This window comes from Notamacropus eugenii, chromosome 5, assembly GCF_028372415.1.
Source record: "Notamacropus eugenii isolate mMacEug1 chromosome 5, mMacEug1.pri_v2, whole genome shotgun sequence".
NCBI classification, from domain to species: domain Eukaryota; kingdom Metazoa; phylum Chordata; class Mammalia; order Diprotodontia; family Macropodidae; genus Notamacropus; species Notamacropus eugenii.
The window spans coordinates 393,651,420-393,676,640 of NC_092876.1; positions in this window are offsets into that span (position 1 = coordinate 393,651,420).

Sequence of the window (25,221 nt, forward strand, 5' to 3'; positions counted from 1 at the left end):
CTTAAGTAGGATCAGGAAAGCCTGAAAGGGCTCCTGGCTGGAGGGGCGCGGAGCGGACAGGACACAAGGCTCCGCTTTTCCTCTCTCCTCTCTCCCCTCTCCCTCTCTCCTCACTTATACTTCTACTTCCAATTTCTTATTGTAAGATCTTTGCCTCCTTGGGAGATCCTTCTCTCTCTCCCTCCTAAGGAAGAATCCCCTACACTTGTAACCGAGACCCTGAAATAAAGCTCAACCCTTGTTCGACTCTGGAACGTCCTTTCTCTCATATGCGCACCCGGCGTGGCCAGCCGAAGACCTCAGGAGGTGAGGTAAGAAAGACTCGGGTAGCCCACAGGCCTCTAGGTCTGGCACCGAGGTGCAGGAAGGGTAAATGATTTGTTCAGGGTTACATGGCTAGTGAAACTCAGAAGTGGGATCTGAACCCAGGACTTCCACATTAAGTCCAAAGCTCTATTTGCTATGTTAGGCAGCTTTTCTAAAAGAAACACAGATCAGTGGTTCCCCTTTCAAAGGCTCCCCATTTTACTGGGCACACACAGGCAAAACATAGCTTCCTAGACACAGAACCAAACCTCAACAGAGTCTAAAACGTAACCTACCACACAACTAGACATTGTGGGTGAAGAGGATTCCTGACAACCTATAGAGCCCAACATTTTCTGTATCAACAACCTGCCTTGCCAGAGCAAAGGTGAATGAGTGACTGATTCAACATCAGGGTTATTGTTGTCATGGGATGGGAAAAATCAGCTGATGAAGACTTAGCTCAGCTATATGATTATAATGGGGTGTTCTTTCCCATCCCATGCCATGATGGTATAACTCCCTCTTTCTGTATTTTATAATCTCCTCCACATACTCATGTAGGGAAATGTATGTGTGTTGATGGGAAGGGAGATAGGCATTTTTAAGGGTATACTCTATGGCAGGCACTCTGCTAAGTGCTTTATGAATGTAATTTCATTTGTTCTTAACAATAATAATGGGAAATGGGTTTAGGAAACTGAGGCATACAGTGGTTAAGTAACTTGTTCAGGGTATAAAGCTATTAAGTTTCTAAAATCATATTTGAAATCAAGTCTTTCTGACTTCTTAACAATGCTCTATTTATTGTGCCTACTAGTTACCTTTTGGGTAATGAATGGGTATAAAACTGGCAACCCTTTTTCTCTTTTCCATGGTCATCTGAAGTCTCTGTTATTTCTTCTCCTTTTCTCCACTTAAACACAAAACAAACAAAAGACAGGAACAGAACTTGTTCTTGGGCCCTTCATTCTAAAGTATAAATAGGTAATCAAGACACAAAACATTATCCCTCTCAGGAGTTAATTTAAAGGGATTTTTAAATTTTATTCTTTACTTAGAATTTCAAACAATGATCAAAAAACAAGGAAGATCTAAAAAAGGAGGTCGCTACCTAGAGGCCTACCACTGATATGATTCCATAAAGGTAGTTGTGTTTTCCAACTATGGACAACAGTACACTTTCCCAATGTAACTAGGAGAAAGATGTAAGATAGAGAAACAGCAAAACCAGGAATGTAATTTTATATGATCTTTACACTTCAGCACGTTCCTGGCTTCACTCGCCATTGGTCTCAACCAGTTAGGGAACTATGCTGCTACTAGAAGTTGAATGCACCAGGTTGGGCGTGTATATGGAGACAGTGTGTCTGAGGCTAATGAAGCAATGCCAGGAAATTCTGAATGGAGGAGATGCTTTAGTTCAAGTTGTAAATTTTAAGGTTGTATTATCCTTCCTTATATTACAATTAAAAGACTCAAGAAAGATAACTTTTGCAGAAACTCAATGGTGCAACCACTGAGAAGAACAAAGTTCTAGTATGTGGTAATGGAAGTAGAGAAAGTATTTTTAAAACCCATGTACCTACATGATCATCCTTTAAACTTCCATATCTATCCTCAGAAGAGAAAGATGCGGTAGCTTCATCTTTTTCTCTCCTTTCTTTTTGTGCCATTTAGAAATAAAAGTGTCTAACATAAATATGACAATCGGGTGGCACAGTGGATAGAGTGGCAGACCTGAAGTCAAGGAGACTCGTCTTCCTGAGTTCAAATCTGGCCTCCAACACTTCCTAGATGTGTGACTCTGGGCAAGTCACTTAACCTTGTTTGCTTCTGTTCCTTATCTGTAAAAATGAGTGGGAGAAGGAAATGGCAAAGCTACTTCAGCATTTTGCCAAGGAAACCCCAAATGGGGTCAAGAAGAGTCAGACATGACTGAAAAATGACCGAACAGCAAACATAAATATTACGTGTAATAAGTGGGATTTCAGTTATTAGTATTGCGGAAAGAATATAGGATTTAGATTTAGAAAACCTTAATTCAAATCTTCGCTCTCCCACTGACAACCAGTATAATCTTGGGCAATTTAATAAACATCCCTGGGCTTCAATGTCATCCTCTGTAAAATGAAAACTTTAGAGACTAAATTTTTATTTAGTAGACTAAATTATTTTATAAGTCCCATCTTGCTCCATGAAACTCCTTGTTGTGGCATTAATGTGATCTGAAGTTCCTAAAAGCTACACTAGAGAGATGTACAATCTCTGACTTGTCTGTCAGAATTGGGAGGGCTTTGAATTCCTGTGTGATAAAGTGAGAAGAATACTGGATTCACAATCAGAAGACTTGTATTCAAAATATTCTCTGTGGACTTAGAGTTGTCACTTAACATTTTTGGTCCAATTATCTTCATTTGTAAAATTAAGGGACTGAACTCTTATGGTCATTCAATTATTTCAGTTGGGTCTGACTCTTTGTGATCCCATTTGGGGTTTCCTTGGCAGAGATAGTAGAGTGGTTTGACATTTCCTTCTCCAGCTTATTTTAAATATGAGGAAATTGAAGCAAACAGTTTTAAGTGACAAACTCAGGTCAGGGTCACACATCCAGTAAGTTTCTGAGGCTGGATTTGAACTCAGGTCTTCCTGACTCCAGTCTCAGTGCCCAGTACTCTGCGCCAACCTAGTAAAGAATGTAAGAACCAGACTACATGATTCCATAAAGTCCATTCTTTTCATAGGCACAGTATTCTCTGAGCATTGCCATTAATCTTCTTCTTCCTGTTAGAGGAAGTAAGTAGATACACAGTGTGCCAACATATATGGTACAGTCTTTTAGTCACATGGATGTTTCTAGCTGTAGTTCTATGAGTATTGACCCAATGATGAATTATGTGTCTCTTATTTGTGAACCAATCTAGTTTGGCAGAAAGAGGTTCTTCATTAGCTATTGTGCCACTAAGTGCTGAACTATTTAGACTAGAACAATGCATGGAGACCCTTAGCAAGGTGTGACAGGATTGTGACCTATGCCAATGGAATAAGCATCCACTATGAAAAATTTAGAGAACATTAAACAAAAATTATGATTTTCAGTCTTGCTTATGTTATTAGATCATGCATCTCTTGAAGGCAGAGGTAGTGTTTTAGTTGATGTGTCTTTCAGGACCTGGCATAGCAACATAGCGAAGTAGGCATAATTGATTTTTTAGTTAGTGTTAATTGAATTGAATGTCTGTTTATTATGACTTTAACTTTTGCACAAAATTTGTTGACATAATTGTTGACAAAACTGTTGTACTAGAAAAAAAATAAAGGGCCACTGAAGTAGTGACCATGACAGTTTGATAAAAGAACATCATCCAGCAGGACATAGGGAAGCAGACATGTATTTTGTTACAACCATGGCCTGGGATTCATGAGTGATGGCTGTACCCAGAAGAAGAATCTAGAGTGAGTGTGTAACAGCCCAATTTCCAAGGATTCATCTTTAGAAAAAGGAGATGAAGATAGGGATTAAAAAACAGATGAACTCACTATTGAAACCTTGTAGATCTACAGTATTCCCCATGGACTCATAGGACTCCAAGCAGAGGTAAAGATACAGATAAGAATATGAAACACACTGCTTTTCTGGACAGTTGTTTGCAAGTGATCATTATGTTGCCATACTTCTATGTAAATATTTGAAAAACAAGGTTTTTGCTTTGTTTTGTTTTGTTTTTTAACAGCCTGTGCTGAGACTTGTTAGACTGAGTGATAGAGCGCACCCATTTCTGGGAAAAAGCGGAGTAAACTTGAAGTTCTCTAGGGAAGTTCTTGGAGTCAGCTTGATGGTGACCATATTCAGACTAATCAATACTTACTGAAGAGTTCGCAGTTAAAGGAACCAAGTATAAACTATTCAAAATACTACCAGGATACTTCAAGCAAAAACATCAGGCACTTGCATGTTTTGACCACCCACACAGGATGTTTAGAAGCATCTATGAGGAGAGAGGCAAGTGTTTGTAATGAACATCACCAGAGCCCTGACTTTTCAGATTCATAAGTAAATACAGAAAAATTTAACTTTGGTCACTCCCCAGTATTAGTAGAATTATTAAGGCAAAAGTCCAGAGCAAGAGGACAAGGATGAGAACTACTAAAATACTGTAATGGTAATGAAAATGGGAAAATCTTTCCTATTCATTGATAAGACCATGTGACCTGCTTAATTCACTTGGAAAGTTAAGTAAAATGTGATGGGAAGAGCTTTCTGAATGGTGAAACAGGAAGGGTGGAGCCGAGCTGAAAGGAAGTTAGTCAGGCTGGTCAGAGCTGGGAAAGACACAGGCAGGCAAGAACAGCTAGGCTTCAGAATGTTTGTTTATTGGTGGGAAGGTCCCAGCAGTGGAGAGGGGCTTGGGAATGACTTTGCCCCCTGATGTGATAACCTATACTGACTTCTTGGTTACCATGACTGATTTTGCTTTCTGATTCTGAGATTTGGTTTTCTGAAGTCGAAATAAATGTTTTTTTTCTGCCTTCTATATGGAGAGTCTGTTATACTTGGTGATTGAGAACTACGCCAGCATATTCATAGTCACCACCAGTGCTGTGAATATTGCCTTAGTAATACAGATATCTATACTCTTTGACCCAGCAATACCACTACTACATGTATTTCCAAAGATGATTAGGGAAAAAGGAAAAGAGCCCCTATACTCTAAATTGTGGTGGGAAGAACTGGAAATTGTAACAGATGCCCATTAGCTGGGGAATGGCTGAACAAGCTGTAGTATGTGATAGTGATGGAGTACTACTACGCTATAAAAATGATGAGCTCAATGATCTTAGAAAAAACATGGAAAGACCTGCATGAAATAACGAAGAATAAAATGAGCAGAACTGAGAGAACAGTGCTTACAGTAACAGCAATGTTATTTTAAGAACGACTTTGACTGAATATGTTATTTTGATTGTTGTTAATAACAGATTACCTAAAAAGGACATATGCAGAAAGACACTATCTTTATCCAGAGAAAGAACTGATAAATGGAAGTATGTATAGAATAATTTTGCTTATATATGTGTATATATGTATATGTAAATGTATATGGATCTTTCTTCTCTCTCTCTTTGTATCTATCTATACACATGCATGTGTATTTGTGTCTAATAATAATACTTTGTGCCATTTCTAGGGTTGGGTGAGGGGAGGGTAGAAAAAAAGAAATTTACAAAATAATTTTATTGTATATTTGAAAGAAATAGCAAGTTGTGCTTAGTAGATCTTCAGTTTCATATACAATTATTTTTTTTATTGTAGTCTGCTATGGAAATGCTTGTTTTAGTGCATAAATATGCATTAATGCAAAAAGATAAATGGGAAATTTAAAAAAAAGAGGACAATCATGATCTCCTTTCATGACCAGGATATGAGATGTGCATGAAGAGCTCCATAAAGAATCCACCTTATGGATCTGACAGTTCTGGTAACAATCTCATTTAGCCATAGTGAAAGACCTCAGAACCACAATTTATGCTACTTAGCATCATTGTAGATTTAGCACAAGTACCACCTATAGTGGTATGGAAGAATAATGGGAGGATAAGAAGGTGTGTAGGTACTGGATTTTGAGCAAGGATCAACATGGGTCAATATAATATGCCAACAATTCAAGATCCTGTAAACTGTCAGTTAGCCAGCCATTGACAGTGTTGTACTCAATTAAATTCCTATGGCAGATGAAGACAAAAACTGCTTTAACTGACCCATCTGGACTTTACTTCTTTGATCATGTGTTCCAAAGAATATTGGGGCACTTGCCACTTTCCAACAGTTTTGGGGAGGAAGAAGAAGAAGCAGCAAGAAAAATGAATTACATGGTTGTGTTGGTGTACCTGGGTTGCCTCATTGTTTTTGGAAAGACATAGAGATGACATGAAGAAAGATCGATGAAAATATTGTGCTAACTAGAGAAAGCTTGTTGGAACCTATCAGTTGTCTAGCATATTTCACAGAACCTCAAGTGTGAGTCACAGAGTATCTCAACAAGACATAAACTTAGACCCAGAGGAAAACAAAACTCTCAAAGATTGGTAATATCTATAGAATCTTTGAAATTAAAAAAAAAAATTTCCCCTAGAATTTGGAGAGAATAATTGTAGGTCCATTAAGACCTATACTGCTAATGCTAAATTACTGAATGATTTCACTTACATGATTAAAAAAACCAAAACCAGAAAGGCAAGGAAGGCCAAATTGTGCTAAAATTCCTATTTGAAGATTAATTAATAGACAAATTGGAAAAAAAAATCAACGTGCCTCAAACATACATCAATATTGTCCTATGCAGATAATATAAGCCTTTCGTCTTACACGTTTATGTCAGCCTGGGGAGAGCTGGAAAGCAGTTTTAAACTGAGACTAATGATCACTAGAAATGGATTTCATTTGCTGGCAAAGGTCTTGGTGATGTTGAGACTTACTACTTCCAAAACAACCTGGTATTCTTGGTGTTAACTGGGATATCACAAAAATGTTCCAACCGTTTTATTGATTTCTATTTTGATCATTGCTGAGGGAAGCTACGTGTGCAATGGATAGAGTGCTGAACTTGGACTCAAGAAGACTAATCTTCTTGAGTTCAAATCTGGCCTCAGACACTTTTTAGCTGTGTGACCCTGAGCAAGTCACTGCCTCAGTTTCCTCATAAGTAAAAAAAGAGCTGGAGAAGGAAATAGAAAACCACTCCAGTATCTTTGCTAATAAAACCCCCAAAAGGGGTCATGGAGAGTTGGACATTATTGAAATGCCTGCACAACAAGAAGCTTGCTGCTCCTTGATAGAAATTGTTAGTAGCACAATCACTTACTAACCAGGGGAGAACATAAATACATATATACTTTGCCAAAGGCCACATGACACTATAACTATGGTGATACCTTAGGGAAAAAGTGAAGGCTATATTTTGACAGCTAGGGATCTGGGTCATAACCAAGGGAAGAACAGCTAAGATCTTCAGGCTTCTGCTAGACAGCATGATCATAGTGTACATGACCCTTTTTCATTAACTCAACTCTCTTTCCCTTAGTTCTCTGTGGATGACTGTTGGTAAGATCAGTTGTCTGATGCGGGGACTACGAAAAGTGATAAAAGTCAAGAAGCAAGGGTACAATGCTAAATGACTTAAGTTATATTCACTAGAAAGGATCTTGCTTTTGAGATAATGATAGAAGTGGGAACTATGCAGCGGAGTGCTATACTGGATGGCAACTGATCCCTCACATGGTAGCAGGATATGTTTTTTTTTTTTTTTCCATATGGACATGGGAACCCTTGGTGAAAACAGGTAAAGAGACAGCCTTAGAGCTTAGTAAGGAATCTATTTTATCAGCCCCAAATGGTAGCAGATGTTACTTAAAAAGTATGAGAATTTTGCTCAATATGAGTACAAAGTAAATGGTACCAATTTGTGCTTCATACTTGAAAAATAGAATCATTAATAAACCTTTGGAACTTATCTGCATTGACTTTATCCCTGGAAGGAGATCTTAAGAACATGTCACATCTTAGTAGTGACATCATGTCATTGGGTATGCACATAATTCCCAACTGGAAAAAAAAGATAGCTTTCATGTCTGCTAAAGTGTTTGAGAGAAGAATTTCTGAGAGCATTGCAGATTTTCTACTAGCATCCATTATGACCAGAATAGAGACATTGAGACCAAGGTAGTAGCAATGACAGATATCCAGAAGTCTAGGATTACTCCTTACCCTCAGTAAGGTCATCATTATTCTGATCTTTTCAATCATGCATTACTGATAATGTGAGGAACAATGAGAACACTGTTCTCAATGGAGTCATGACGTAAAATTAATGATACATGACACAATTCCATCAGGAGAGATGCTATAGGCTACATACCATGTTTGTTTGTGTTTTTGAGAAGTCCTTATTAACCAATTGACTTGTGATTTGGAGACTCAGCAAATGGAGAGGATACAAGTGCTCATTAACTAGTATATCTCTCCGCTGAGAAAGATGCTAAAAGATCAAAATAGAAATAGAAATAAATGGTGAGTTCATGCCCTAGTCCATTTTCAAGACTATCGTGAAGTACACAGATCAACTGATGTGTTTAAGGGACACGTAAATTAGTGGTTAATGAGGAATGATGCTATATCATGTTGTGGAGAGATAAGCTAACTTCACTTTTTATAGAATTGGCCAAGAGAGTGGTGGGAACCCTGTAAAGACAATTCATGACAACCGTCTATTGCTCAGGAAAGTGGACACAGGTCATCAGACTATGATTAAAAAGACCACCTACAAATTGGAGTAAGACTGTCTGAACATGATCATGACTCAGAAAGTGATGTTTCTAGTCAAGAAAATATTTTTTGACATATATCCCAATAATCTTGTCTCAGTTTAGCCAAAAAGGGGATAGGAGAAAGAAGACTGTATCCCAAAATAGTACCTTCATGCTTAGAATTTCAGCTCCAGAAAATCCTTTCAATTAAAGTAATTCACATGATATATGAATGCTGATATCCAATTTGGACTTTCTACCCGTTCAGATTTAGGAATGCAGAACTATAGGTTAGATGATATGATCCATTCACGTTATCCACTTGTTTATGCATAAGGAACAAAGAACAGCAGGCCTAAAAATAACTACATCTCTGTGACTTGCAATGTGACTAACCTATGATATTACTGATGAAACTGGAAAAGTGGTTACACATGCAGTGAGGCAGTAATACTAATATTTGCCCATTTCTTGCATGTCGTTGCATACATACACACACACACATACACACACACACACACATATATGTACATACACATATACTTCACACCAGATGTGCTAGACCTCCTTGAACACCCCATACACTCCAATCCTTTGCAAAGCTGCTGATCCACGTTTGTTTTCTACCTAGCACTCCACTCACTCCTATGCCTCCATGAAACTGTAGCATGTGCAGTGACTGTACCTTAGTAAACTTTCTCAACAGGCATACTAAACCAAGTTGAGGGTAATTGATTGGTTCTCACACCCATTGGTGAGTTAGGGTGGTGTCTATCTCAAACATGGGAAGACTTCCCTTGGCAGAATGGGTGGATGAGAGCAATTTGTTCCAAAGGTCATGAAGGCAGTTGAAGTAGGGGCTGTGGAACATTTAGAGCTTGGGTAAACTTCGAAGACACCAAAGTCATCCACTGCATCCCAAGCCATCACTGGCCATCTTGCTTTTTGTCTTGCTGCTGGACTTTGATGATTGAGGGTGATGACTTTGTGCAACTCTGCCTCCCTTAAATTCAATTCATGAATAAGTCAAGACATTACTCCACCATGTCATTTTTCCTCTTTGAAAACTAAGGATGAATAACTAACAAGCATATATATGCATATATACACATACATGGATATTCTGTTTCTATATTATTATTTTACTGTTTATTTTGATTTGCTTATGAAAGAGTTAGGTAGTGTAGTAGATAGACTGCTGGATTTGGAATAACAGAGATCTGAGCTCAAATCCTGCCTCAGATATTTGCTTAGCAGTGTGACCCTGGACAAGTCCCTTAACCTGATCCAGCCTTAATTTTCTCTTCTGTAAAATGGAGATGATAATATCACCCATCTCACAGGATCATTGTGAGGATGATGCTTTGCAAACTTAAAACTATTACAATTATAAAAACACCCATTTGCTAGGCGTTGTTCTGCTATTTGCATCATTCTAATGCATTCTAATGAGTTTGTTATTTTGTAAACAAAGATAATCATGGGTGGATTTTTTCATAGTTTTTCATTGTTTCTTTGTTGTTTACGCATGTTTCCTTTTGTACCATTGAGAAGTATGTACTACCTTGAAACATGGATATAATTGCATTTAGAGACTTAGACCTAACGTTAAGATAAGGTGTTAGAGTAAAATTTACTATGCCTCCAGTGAAGACAAAAAAATAGAGGTAGCACGTATGATTTTAGACAATGCAACAATACACGGATTTAATTAAGAGGAAAAAAGGGGAATTACATTTTGCTGAAAGGAAGCATAAATAAAGAATTTATTTAAATATTTAACATTTATGAAACCAATGCAGTGGTTTTTAAATATTAAAAAAGAAAAATAAGTGAATTACAAGGAAAAATAAACAATAAGAATATAATAAGGGACATCTACAGATAAATCTAACAAAATAAATAAGAAATGAGGTGATGAATTTAGAGTGCTGAGTAAGACAAGCACACACATATGTATATGTGTATGTGTGTACAACAATTGGGGGAATTTTTTTGCTTAACTGATATTTGCTACAAGAAATTTTTTTTCCTTTATTTTTAATGAGACAGGAGAGAAAAATAGATTTCTGTTGACTTAAAAAAAGTAAAGAGATAGAGAGATACTACAGATATGAAATATTGAATGAGCTTGAAGGTGAGACCTTTGCATTATTAGCTTTACTTAATTGTCTTACTTTGTTAGAAGAGATTTCACAAAGTAGGAGTAGTCTCTAAATATTTGTAGTGTTAAAAACAAAACATATTAATAAAATCTGGGGAAACAAAGTAAGACCTGAGTTTAAAATCGGCCTCAGACACTTATTAGATGTATGACCCTGGACAAATCACTTAACCTACTTTTGTCTCGTTTCCTCATCTCTAAAAAGGTATCTAGATCCCAGAGTTGTGAGGAGAAAATAAGGCAATATTTGTAGAGCAAACCTTAAAGTATTATATGAGTTTTAGGAAGTCTAGTGACAGGTGAGTATGTCACACATTATCAGGACATCCCACATGCACTGGCAGGAATATGTCAATATGTGACTTGTTTATAGTATGATACTATATAGTTACATGATATAATATTGCATCATCAAAATTTCAATGCAGGGAAAGGCCCACAAACTTACAAAAAAATTAATAAATTTTAAGATGTGTCATTTTAAAAATACGTATGTATTTCTGAAATGATACAAATTTCAAAAAATATTAAAGGGTTAAAGAAAGTAGATTTGCAGGGAGGGGTTGCTGAGTAATTTTTTTTTTGGAAAGGGAGCAGCAGGCCAGATAAGTTTGGGAACCTCTATTCTAGGCTGAGAGTAATATTTATCTTATCTCATCTTGCCTAACCAAGAGGAACTCCACCGTGTGGGCTCCATGAATGGGTGCCATTGATTAATGAATTTACCAACTGTGCTGTATGTAAAGGCATCCTAAGATTAGACTATCTTTACAACCCACTATTGATGTTTGTACTAGCTATCAAATTAAATTTGTGTAAACTGCTGAAACAGAGTCCAGATTTTCAAAAGAATGGCTAACTCAATTTAACCAGAGCTGAACAGATATTGATATCTGGGAATTTAGTAAAGAAAGGGCACTTTGGAACAATTAAAGGAGTTTGGGATCCAGTTTGAGCAAAAATGAACGGGCAGCCCAAAGCTTGCACAGGCCTTCTAAGTGGTATTATACCAAGTAGGAAGTTCTTCTGGAAGGTTAATGGGTATGGAGAGGAGCCACTAAGGATTACCATAGAGACAGAGATAAAAGCTGAGTGGTAGAAAATGCAAAAGAAAGAAATGTGTTGAATCAACACATCAGGGACTAACTATTGGATGTGTATCTGGAGACAGGGTGTCTGAGGATAATGAATCAAAGCCAGGAAATTCTGAATGTAGGAGAATACTTCAGTTTAAGATTTCATTATCCTTTCATTCAAATTGCTAAAATTCAGAGATTTGCCTGTTAATTTTTCCTTTTGCTTTATTGTAAATAGCTCTAAAAACATGAAACTTTAAAAGCTTTCTTTCCATTGTACCTGATATATTTATGTAAATGTAAAAATTAGACATGTTGTAAGCTAAATTGGAATAAAAATAACCATCATTTCATCCTATAAAGCTCTATTTCTTCTTTTTATTCATTAACAAATTTGTACAATTTAACTAGTCTTATAGCCAACTCCTACAAAACTAGGTCTGCTTTTCTTTAATTTACTTCTAGCTAATCAAAACAGCTAGTATCTTTACAGTGTGGAAAATACATTACGCACTCAAGATATGCACAACAGGATATGATAACATTTTGATGGAAAAGAGAAACAGAGCATCAGTGTATGAGGTATTGGTAAAACTGCCTTCAGATATGCCACATTCTAGAATGCAAACTATTTAGAGAGATTGTCCTGAACTTTTAACTCCATCTACAAAGCTGATTTTTTTGATACTGGATAGAGAGCTAGCTTTGGAGCCAAGCTAGTTTATCCACCATTAAGTTTCCTCAACAAGTCTTAGCTGTATGACCCTTTTAAAGATGATTAATCTGAGTGCCCCAGGTAGTACTTAAGACTATTGATTGCAGAACAGTTACTGATCTACACTTACAGTCAATCAATAAACATTTATTCAGCACTTACTATATGCCAATCACTGTGCTAAGCAATGGGGATGCAGATAAAAGCAAAAAGAAAGATCCTTCACTTAAGGAATTTATACTCTAATAGAAGGGAGCAGAAAAGTATGGATGTGTGGTATGGGGCAATGTGGCAAAAAGCTGAAAAGAAAAACAGAAGCAGAGCTGGGAGAGGAATGGAGTATGGATGGCCTAATACCCTTTCTCAAAATAAAGGTTGCAGGAGGAACTCATCAATGAGAGGAGATCCTAGGAGCATAAAGATGTTCCTCTTCCTCAATATGGAGCCACCAGGAGAAACTTGCCAATGAGAAAAGGGGTCCCCATAGGAAGAGAGATATTCTAGGGTGAGAAGACCATAAATACTGAAAAAAATTTTAGGATGAGAAGGCAACATAGGCATGGTGATAAAATCTAGAGAGTTAGAGGAAGTGGGAAAGGTAGAGAGAGTTTTCTCACTGAGAAATTTCTAAATATCCTAGATGAATGTGAAAAGCCTTCAGAGAAGACTCTAGAAGATGGTGAAAGGGAAGTTTCTATCTTTCCTGTGACAAGAAAAGTAACAGAGGAATAATTGAGTTGGGTTGTCATGCTAAGCTGATTCAGGATCAAGATGACATATCCATTGGGATTCACTCAAGGTCATTCAATCATTGATCACAGTGATAGTTTGTAGCAGAGAAATGGCAGAGATAATTGGATTGAGAGCAAAGGATAAATCTGGATCTGAGTCACAGATGAGGAATGAGTTAGGAAGTATAGATGGTAATGAGCTATGGGGTTGGTAGGGAACTGCTGGCCTAGTAACAACACTCTTCAACTCCTCCTCCTCACATTCATCAAGGGGAAAAACATCCTCCTATTCCATCTGCCAGTTAATCCTTTCACCTTCTGCTTTCTTTCTTATCCCTACTTGGCTATCCTTTGGCATCCCTCCCCTTCCTTCTCCTCTCCAAAGAATGGTAAATTTGGATGGCCAAAAGATTCCCAGATGACTAGGGTTTTCCTGGCTAGATCCCTTCTCTTCCCTTCCCCTTCCCAACTTGAGAGTGATTATCAATAGTAACTGTTGCTGTTTCCCACCCAGCCTGATGTCTTTCTTTTTCTTGACCTTATTAAATGGGCCATGCCCTGGCTACTTCTTAAATAGGTCTATTCAATGAATGAGCGTTGCCTCACCCTAAGTGAGTACCTGCAAAAACCTTGGCTTAAAGGGCCTAAGGTCTCCTAGTGCATCCTGGGCCATTTCTAGTTGTCCTGAGGAATATCTGGTCACTGGATTCAGATGACTCTGGAGGAGAAGTGAGGCTGGTGACCTTGCACAGCCCTCCCTCACTCACTCAAGTGCAAGTCATGTCATCATTTCTCTGATGGCATGGTATTCTTCGGCAACAAAGGAAGAATACAAACTTGGCTACTAGACAAAGCAACTAGCCTAAGAAGGTAGGGGAAGGGGGAGGGAAGGAGAGGATTTCATTTGAATAAAAATTCAAACAAAAATTTCCATAAAAATGAAAAAAATATTGTGAAAAGTCAAATCCCAGTGAGCAGCAAAATAATACATAATGAAGTAGCCAATGAAATCCCAGTCCTTATGGAGAATGAGCAGCATGTTCTGTTTGATGAACCTCTTCACATCAACTTGTGTGAATGTGTGGTTGTTCTATGACCATTTCCTATCTGTTTACCATTGATGAAGGAAAAATCTTTTATTTGACCACTGAGCCAGAATCTTACAGGCATTCAAAATGGCACTAATTAAACAAAAGCATCTCTTTCCTCCCTGGATGTTCTAGAGTAGGGAAGAGAAATTGAAATAGGATTCTGACTGAGAGGCTCTCTCTCATTCAGGCCATGGCTTTACCAGTATGTGGTTCTGCTCTTGTTTCTATATCTGCTTCAGACTTGTCCTTCCTCCACTCTTCTACGATTTGTCTTTCTTTTCTTCTTTCTCAATGGAGCACCCCAGTTTTTACTTTTTTGAGGGCATTTGACTGTTGACTTTTGCCTCATTTTAACTTCTCAAAACAACCTTGATATTTTCTCTCACTCTCTTCTCTTCCCCAGGCTCTTGAGATGAGGTGCCTCCCCTTCCTTCCCAAAGCTAAATCTTCTGATCTTAATTCCCATGATTTACTGTCTTTTCCAAAAATTTTCAAGTTCAATAATATCCTTTCTCTTTTGAATCTTTAACCTTTCCCTAGATATTAATTCTTTTCTTACTATCCTTAAAAAAAAAAAAAAAAGCCTTCACAAACCTAATTCATCACAACTGAAATTGTGAACTGATCCAATCATTTTGGAGAGCAATCTTGAAATAAGCCCCAAGGGTTATTAAACTGCCTTTCACCCCATAATACCACCACTAGGTCTATTTCCAAAGATGATTAGGGGAATGGAAAAGAATCTATATGTTCTAAAATGTTTAAAGCAGATCTCTTTGTGGTGGCAAAAAACTGAAAATTGCAGGGATGCCCATCAATTGGGGAATGGCTGAAAAAGCTGTACTCTGTGATAGTGAAGGAATATTATTATGCTATAAGAAATGATGAACTCGGTAGTCTTAGAAAAATATAGAAAGACTTGCATGAAATAACAAAGAGTGAAATGAGCAGAACTCAGAGAACACTGCATAACAATAACAATTTTGGGGTGTTTTTTGGGGGCGAGATTTTGAAAAATTTAGTGACAAGGGAGTATTGAAACAATAATTAGAGAGTTAGGAAAGAAATCATTCAGGGGCTTGTTTTGTTGCATATTTTGCCAATGCCATGAATGGTACAATTTAAAATGATAAATATAAATTTCAGATTAAAGCATTTGTTCAAAAAAATCATTTAGCACATTTGTTAAAGTATGACAAAAACTTAGAAAATGAACTTTAAAAAGATCATGTCACTAAGTTAGACAGCAAAAAATCACTAATAATCTAGGATTCCATTATGCTATTGTTGAGATATCCACGCAGAACTTGTCATTCATTATAACAATAGAAAGAACTCTTATCAATTGAGTGTACAAAGCCTTTTGGTAAGAGTAGGTTGAGGCTGTTCAAGTTAGCAACAGAGGGCAGTCCAGCAATCTGTGAGGCAGGTAGCTTGGCCTGTGTCATCCCGTATACGTATGGTGGATATGGGGCAGTTGGGCCAGAGTCTGAGTAGGGTGAATGATTTCTGTAATTTATGTGTGAATGAAAACCTTTCCTGCCACCTCCAATGCTGAAGCCACCATCAGTCAGACACTTTCCAGGGGAAGGGGGAAAGAAACAGGGGTCCAAGTCTCAGGATCACCCTAGTTACTATGAGAAGGAGTGGGGCCAAGCAGCTGATGTCACACCAACAATATTGTTTTAAGAAAAAACTTTGAATGAATAAGTAATTTTGACTATTGTAAGTAATTAAATTAACTTTAAACAATGAATGAAGAAAGATGCTATCTGCATTCAGAGAAAGAACTGATAAATAGAAATAGGTATAGAATAATTTTACTATTTGTGTCTAATGTTTGCCATCTTTAGGGTGGGGCAGTAGGGAAGAAAAAAGGGAAAAATTTACATGATAACTTTATTATATGTTAAATAACAAATGCAACTTGTATATAATGAATTAGCAGCTTCATGGACAATCATCTTTTTAAAAAAGTTATGCTATGTTATAGAAAGGCTTGTTTTATTCAAAAAAATAAAATTCTAAAAAACCTTCACAAGACCCTAATAGTAACCCGAACTATCATTTAATGTTGGGTCGTCTAGGTGATTCAGTGGTTAAAGTACTGGAACTGGAGTCAGGAAGACTCATTTTTCTGAGTTCAAATGTGGCCTCAGAAATACACTAGCGGTGTGACCCTGGGCAAGTAAATTAACATTATTTGCCTCAGTTTCCCCATCTGTAAAATGACCTGGAGAAGAAAATGGAAAAACATTCCAAGGCCTTTGTCAAGAAAACTCCAAATTGGATCACAAAGGGTTGGACTGAAACAACTGAACAACCAACAAAATCATTCAATATTTCTCCTCCATTTTTTCATCCAAATTCCTAGAAAAAGCTTTCTAAACTTATTACCTTCATTTCCTCTCCTTTCACTCATTCCTTAAACCTTTATCATCTGACTTCTGACTCCATCATTCAACCAAACCTATTATCTCCAAAACTACTAATGATCCTTTAATCATCAATAATCAATATGGTAGTCTTTTCTTAGACTTCATTCTTCTTGACTTTATTGATTTGGCACTATTGATCCCCCCTTACCTGCTTCATGCTGTCTTTTCTCAGTCTTCACGACTCTGTTCTCTCTTGGCTCATCTTTTATCTGTTCCATCTCTGTGCTGTTGACTTTGCAGATTTTTCATCTAGATCATGCCTGTAAATATGTCCACCCATTCTGTCTTAACCTTTGTCTCTTCTCTCTCTTGGTAATCGTATCCTCTCCCATGGGATTATATTACTTTATTTATGCAAATGACACACAGATTTATATATCTTTCCCCTGAGCTGTCTTGTACAATGGACATTTTGCATTAAATGTTACAGACATCTCAAATACAGAACTCATTATCTTTTCCCACAAACCCACCTTTTTTCTCTTTTTCTGGTGAAGGCCTCCCATCCTTCAGTTTTACAGTGTTGCAGCATGAGGTATTCGTAAAGTGTTTTGAAAACTTAAAGCATTATACAAATAGTAGCTATCATCGTCATCATTACTATTACAGATTTTATTCGACTCCTTATTCTCCCTGTTTGTGTATCTATCCAATCTGTTTGCTGTTTGTACTTTCATTTGTCTTACAAAAATTGTGCTTTCAGAGCTACCACTTGTTCAAGGCATCAATTCATCACTCATTTGAGTACTGCAATGGTCTCTCAATTGGCCTACTTGCCTCAAAACTCCTCTTCCTTCAGTCTGTCCTCTGTACTATGCCAAAGGGATTCCCTTTAAACACAGAATTGGCAACATCATTCACTCACTCACTCAGTCAACTACAATGGCTTCCCATTGCCTGAAGGATACACTGTAGACACTTTCTTTGTTTTCTTATTTTCATTGTGTGAATAGCTCGTAGGGAGAAAAAAAGAATATTCAACAATTGAAAAGAATACAATAAAATTAATACAAGAAAGGTTGATTATGAAGAGTATGGTGAGTGTGATCCAGTTGCAACGTATATATACACATATACATCTATACGTAGATATATACACATACATACACATGCAATATACATATATGTATATAAGCAAAAAGTTAAAGACTATCTAAAGTAAAACTGTCAAATTCAGGGGAGTATGATGGAAAGAGTATGAATTCTGTACTCATAAGACTAGGGCTCAAATTGGTTTCTGGTGATTACATTCTGTGTGACCTCAGATAAGTCACTAATCTATCAAATGTGAACGAATGTTGAACTATGGGGCTGGTCAAGAGAATGCCTAGGAAGAAACTTCCAGCTCTCAACCTAAATTTCCATAAGGGAAATGAATGACAGGAAAAAATATGGGCTGGTCATGTGTTGATGGCAAAGGACAGCAAACAGGTAGCCTGAGTGTTTTTCTTATATGAATGTGACGTCAGGAGAAAATGAAGAAAGCCTCCAATAGTGGCAAATTTGTAAGGAAGAGGAGATACAAGTAAGAGTTGAACAGAAAGACCAAGCATAGGTGTCTTACTAGCTAACACTAGAGAGAACATCCCAATATACAAGGCAGTGGATCCATTTCAGCATTTGAATATATCAGTTTGGTTTTTTGACTCAAATGAAATTTAGTCTAGTGTATGGTTCAAGGTAGGAATACAAGCTAATTTTTCTCAATATGAATGTCTAATTATCCCATTAGTTCCTTAGAATAATAAAAGATAATTTTCATGTGCTATTTGCATGTGGTTTGGGAAATAGAAAAAGAATTCTAGGGATACTCTCAGCAGTCTCACAGAATTTCAAGTTGGAAGAAATCTCAGGACCCATCTAATACACCTCACACCCAAAAAGGAATTCCTACTAGACTTTATTTTACAGGTGGTCATTTAGCTTCTGTTGTAAGATTTCAAATTAAGAGAACCCATTAGTCACTGAGGCAGTCCATTCTTCCTTCTACAAATTCTCATTTTAAAGAAAGATTTTCCCTATAACAAGTCTAAAGTTTCCTATTTTTTATTCCCACCATTGATCAGAGTTCAGGCCTTTGTTACCAATTGAAAAGTCAAATCCAATCATTTATAAAATAATCCTATAATTACTTGAACATAGTTGTCACATGTTCTCTGGGTCTTCTCTAGCCTAATCATCACTCAGTTCCTTTGACTCATTCTCATATGGTGTGAACTCAAGGTCCCTTGTCAACTTGACTGCCTTTATTGGGATGTACTTCAGCTAATCACACCCCTTGTAAACCACAGAGTCCATAACTGACCACAGTCCTGAAGTTGTTCAGGGTACCACATTTTAGAAAAGACAATGATAAGCTTGGAAGCATCTAGAGGAGGAAACTCAGAATTTTGCGTCCCTGATTCCATGCCATAAGGAGACTGGTTGAAGGATCAGAATGTTCAGAAGAAGAGGAAAATCAGGGAGGACATGATAAGCTGCTTTCAAGTATTTTAAGGGTTGTTCTATTTGGTCTCAAAGGGTAGACCTAGGAGAAATGAAAGATTTTTTCTTATATTTTGTTAATTTATTTGTTTTCAGTTTTCTACAATCACTTTCATAAGTCTTACATTTTCTCCTCCTCACTTTCCCTCCTTACTCCTTCCCTCCCTTCTCCCTCCTCAAGATGGCATGCAATCTTATATGGCTTACACATACATTCTTATTAAATACATTTTCAGTTTAGTCATTTTGCATAGAAGAATTCAAATGAATGAGAGAAACCTTGAGAAAAACCAAAACAAAATAAAACAGAACAGAACAGAAAATATTCCGCGATCCAATTCCATAGTTTTTTCTCAAGGTATGGAAGGCCTTTTGCCTCATTGTTGCCTGGGAATGTTTTAGGTCCTTGTATTGATGTGAAGTACTAAGTTTACCAGAAAAATTCCTCACACACTGTGGTTGTTTCTATGTACAAAGTTCTCCTGGTTCTGCTCCCTTTTACCCAGTATCAGTTCCGTTAAGTCCTTCCAGGCCTCTCTGAAGTCTTCCTGTTCATCAGAGAAATGAAAGTTTTAAAAGGGCAAATATAGACACTATGTAAGGAAAAAGTTAATACAAATTAGAGCTATCCCAAAGTGGAAATTGGTTATTTTCAAAGATGATTTATTCACTTGGACTAGGGCTCTTCAAGCAAGGGATGAATGGATACTGATCAGCTGTGTGGTAGCAGGATTCTTTTTTCAGTTATGAGTTTGACTAGCTGGGTGCTGATGATCCTTCAAATTCTGTAGTTTTGTGATTTTCTCAATCTTTATCCTACAGAAAGGAACAGCAGCTAGGGTTACGCATTAGTTGGATGTCAGTGGCCAAATGGTAAGGAAAATGCCCATTTGGTTAGGGGGCCTAGCAAGTGATATTAAAAATAATGATGAGAGAACATAACTAGGAGTAAAATGTTGAGGGTAAAATCTTTGAAATATTCTTTCTCATGTCTCTGTACTAGCATCATGGTTGATATAACATGAATAATCATGATCATAAAAGTTAGCATTTCTCTAATACCTTAGGGTGTTGGGAAGGTGCTATTATTTTCCACATTTTAGCAGCAAACTGAGGCTGAGAGAAATTAAGTAATTTAAGGATTTTGACTCAGGTTTTCCTAACTTCAAACTCTATCCACCAGCACACCTTGCTGCCTCAATATCCCAATGTGTACTGTTGTAGAAAACAAAGTAAAACAAAATATTGCATCAGAGAGAGGAATGTGGTTCTAATTTAAACTCTGCCACTAATTTTAGTAAGTTACTTAATCTCCCTGGGCATTATTTTCTGTATCTATAAAATACAGAGCTGGGACTAGGAAATTTCTTCAGATTTCTTCCAACTCAAAAAATGTGGCAAAGGAGAAACCAGTGGGTGTTTTAATAAAGAAAATTGTTTTTTCCAGTTTTGCAGATTGATATCATCTGTCCCTCATGGATAGGAAAAGAAATTTGAAATCAGTGTCTTAGAGATTTTCTTTTATATTATACATGTTCCATGGTATAAAATATAGTTCTAAATATGTCACCGAATTGAGTTCTTTCTCTCTCCAGAGCTCCCAAATTCTCATTATTCTATGAGAACTAGACTGATGTCATCTTGACCTCAGCATATGGTTTTGGTTAATGGTGGAAATTTTATCCCTTGCTGTCATCAGGGGAGTTGGTCTAAGACCTAAGGGTGTAGGCAAAGCTCTCCTTTTGGAAAATGAGCTGGATTCTACTGTCCTCGGGAAAAAATAGCTAGAGACAGGAGGAAAAAGCAACAATAACACAAACAACAATCCTAAAGGACCCAAATGAAGACAAAATTCCCTGTAAAAAGAGAAAATACCATTCTCTCACTGAATTTCAAAATGAATCATGACCTATCATCCTAGTCATTTTACCCAAGTATAAAGTTAACACTTACCACATCATAAACCTGATTTCAAATATAGACACTGACTGGTGTCAATGTTTGCATCCAAAATTAGTCCAGGTTTTAAGTTACAGATGTCAAAAATTCCAACCCTTAAAAAATTCCTCATCCCCCTGAGATTATTGTTTTTTAAAATTTTTCTAAGAATTCTCATGCCTCTGAGATTATACTTCATTTTTTCAGTATTTCCAAAATCTTTCTTTATAAGTATGGCTGCTAGGTTGGAAAAAATGAGATGTATTAAGGGCTTTCTTTCCACAATTTAAACAATTAGGCATTTTCTCCAGCATTTTAAAATTTTATGCTCATATTTACTGATATTAAGACTTTTGGCTACTGAGAATAGACTAGGTTTACTCTTTCTTTACTGAAACAATTTCCCTTATGACCGAGACATCGACACAGTCTCCAAACTTTCTAAGTATGCCAAAGCACAGCCAGAGTTTCTTAGTACTAATATTGGCAAAGAAATTGTCGATTCAAAAATTTTTTATGGTTTACATTGTCTTCTAGGTGAAAGAACCTAGTGTATAATACAAAGTACAAAAGTTTTCTTACATTTGAAATGCTACTTTGAAAACAACCAGCATAATCACAGTCTCTTTCAGAGATGGAAAAAATTAGTTGTCATCCTTGAAAATAGCTTCAAAATGCTAGAGCCCTCAAATTCACTTTAGCCTATTATCCTAGAATTGATAAATCTTAGAATAATGACTCTGTAGATATCTGAGCACCTTTGTTCAGTAAACAGCACTCAGAAGAGGATTTGTCACATCAAGGAGAGATTCAAGGAAATTGACCACTATGTATCCTAACTTTAGTATCTCCTGGGAGAGACAACTTCTTTCAGTAGAACTACCACTGAATTGCAGATCAGGAGACTAGCTCTACCCCTAGCTAGCTGTGAGACTTTGGAAAGGTCACTTAATTTCCCTGGATTCTAATTTCTTTTTTTTTAATAGAAATTCTATCAGAATTTTCTAAGTTCCATTCTAGCTTGAAAATTTTGTGATTTCATAACATATTGGTACTAAATCAATCATTTCCAATCCAGCTTTCCCTCACCCCCATGCTGAGGAAAATTTATGTGTTACATTAGAAACGACTTCCCTTTGAAACCCTAAATGGATAATTTAAAGGTAAGGAAAGGTTGAAGAAGTAGAAACATATAAAGAGAAACTAGACAGTCTTCTAGGAAACAATTAACAGCTTCTGTTTCATATACATTTTCCATGGATGAGAGACAATTATTAATGGCTTTATATTGACTAATGAACTAGTTTATTTAAAGGAAGAAGGGGAAGAAAACAAGTGTTAGTAGAGGAGTAAAATCTTAAGAGTATCATCCTTATATACTCAAGAGAAAATGGTAGCAACATGCATTATGGCCTCTAAGCATGCCATTATCAACATCTAATTCTCTTCAACGAAATCATCCTTTCTCTGTCCTTATTCCTTAGGTACCAGTATTCGCTTCTCATATTTGGAAGAGTGTAATGAATGACCAAACAGAATGAGTCAGAAACAGAAACTGGAAACAAATAGTAAATTTTTTATATCTGGGTCATAGCTTTCCAGTTTGTTGAAAGTACAAAGGTTTTCTTGAGTTTGGCATGCCCCCTTGAACACAACCAGCACAACCACAGTCTCCGTCATAGATGGAAAAGATTAGTTAGGTCATCCTTGAAAATAGTTTCAAAATGCCCTGGGTCCTCAAATTCACTTTAGCCTCTAATCCTAAAATTGATAAACCTCAGTATAATAGCTCTTTCTAGATCTCTGAATGTTGCAGAGAGAGAAGGAATAAGCATATGTACAATACTCCCGCTATATGCTAGGCACAGTGCTAAATGCTTTTTACAAATATCATCTCATTTTATCCTCACAACAGCCCTCTAAAGTGGTGTTATTATTATCCCCATTTTATAATTGAGGAAACTAAGGCAAATAGAGGTTAAGTGACTCTATAGCTAATAAAAAGGCTGAGGCCAAATTTGAACTCAGGCTTTCCCGATACTTAACCTTCAGCAGCTTCACTTTATGAAAAGGGAAATCTTCAATCCCATTTCATTTCTCCTTATTTTACAAATCAGAAACCCATAATCTTAGCTTTGAAGTATGAAGTATCTTCAGTATGAAGTATCTTCAACCTTATACCTACTCTTCTTCAAGTACTCTGTAGTTAAAACAGAACGGATATTTTCGTTATCTTGTCTTTATCCTGCCCTCTCTCATTCCAAATACCTTTGCTCATGTTACCCACTGGGCACTCAATATCAATTCTATGGTCTCACTGATGTGAATGTTCCCTCCCGTAATTAAGAATTCAGTCCAGCTATGATTTTCCATCTTTCACAAGTCTTGCCTATAGGCAGAAGCAATATACTACAATGACTTTGGAGTTAGAGGGACTCACAAATATGGACTTTGATTCTTACTTCCCATAAGAACTTGGGCAAGTCTGTTAATATACATTGGATATAGTTGCCTTATTTATAAAATGAATAGGTTGCACTAGATAAATGCTGAGGAGCCTTATAGGGTTGGGTTTATCATCTCACAGTTTTTAACCAGAATCTACATTTCTCCTCTAACCACTCTTTTAAGTTTGTCCTTTTTTCAGGGTTGAACCCAGGTACAATTTTCTCCATGAAGATTTCGTTGACCTTACTCTACCACCTGGTCATCCAAATGACAGTAATCTCCCTTCACAAATTTCTTAGAGTACACTGAAGACTTTTCTCATATTCTCTCATAACCTTTTGTGTCTAGTTCTCTCCCTTCCTCATGCCACCATTTAGATAATAAGTTCCTTGAGAACAGTGTTATTGTTTCTTTTTATCTTTGGAGTCTCAATGCTACATTCAAAATGACTACTTAATAAATGTTGCATTTAATTGTAGTACCTCATGGTCCTCATTACAAATAACAGTTACAGCTTTACAAAAGAGTAACCTAGATAGTTTAGTAGACTATAGAACCTATACCAATCTGATTTTTAAGGTATTCCTTATTAGTTTGCTTATTTGTTTTCAGTTTTTTTTTTTTAATCAAAGAAGGGATGGGGATTGGTCCTGGGGTCTCATTAGGGTAGGAAAATCCTAGGTGTTAAAACTCCCTGTGCCAATGCAGGTCAGCATCTTTTCTGCACTTTGTAGTCTTGGATTGTTGTTAAGTTCCCTGGATTACTTAGAGAGACTTGAAAAGCAGTATGTGACAAAAGCAAAACCGGAACCCAGGTCCTTGTTAATTTCAGGGTTAGCTCACTGACTCTTATAGAGCACAGAAAGAAAAATCAAATTATATGAATTTTAAAAAATATTTTTAATATGAGCTTCTTGATGTTTGAATACCCTCCATTCTCAACATAACTAAGAAAGCCTCTACCTACAGAGAAGCAAATATTGTAACTCAGAAAATACTGGCAGCTCTATGAGATCCTGGCTAGAGCTTGTCCCTGTGAGAACTAGACATTATGCACAAGGGTTTTGTAGTTCAAAAGTACTTCTATCTCTAAAGATGATCGTTGTGTAGACTAAAATCTATCTTGAGGGGTGCACAACTGTTCTTTAGATTGATAATTCAAAGGGATATAGTTAATTGAAAAAAGAGATATTGATTAAGTGCTTACTTATGTAATCAGTGTTGAGAATAGAAGGAAAGGTAAAAATAGTCTCTCCCCTCAAGTAGCTCACATTCATATTAGTAAGACAACATGTAAAGAACTAGGTAATACCAATACAAAATTTATTGAATAGATAAGATGTAAGGTGGAAGGTTCTAGCATGTTGAGGGGAGTGAAGATGAGAAAGGTTCCTGGAAGAAGGTGCGGCTTGAGCTATGACTTGAAGGAAGCCAGGGAAACAAAGAAGGGAAGCCAAGGAAAAAGAGCATTGTTAGCACAGGCTCAGACAATGCAAAAGTAAAGAGATGGAGTGTTTTGTGTGTGT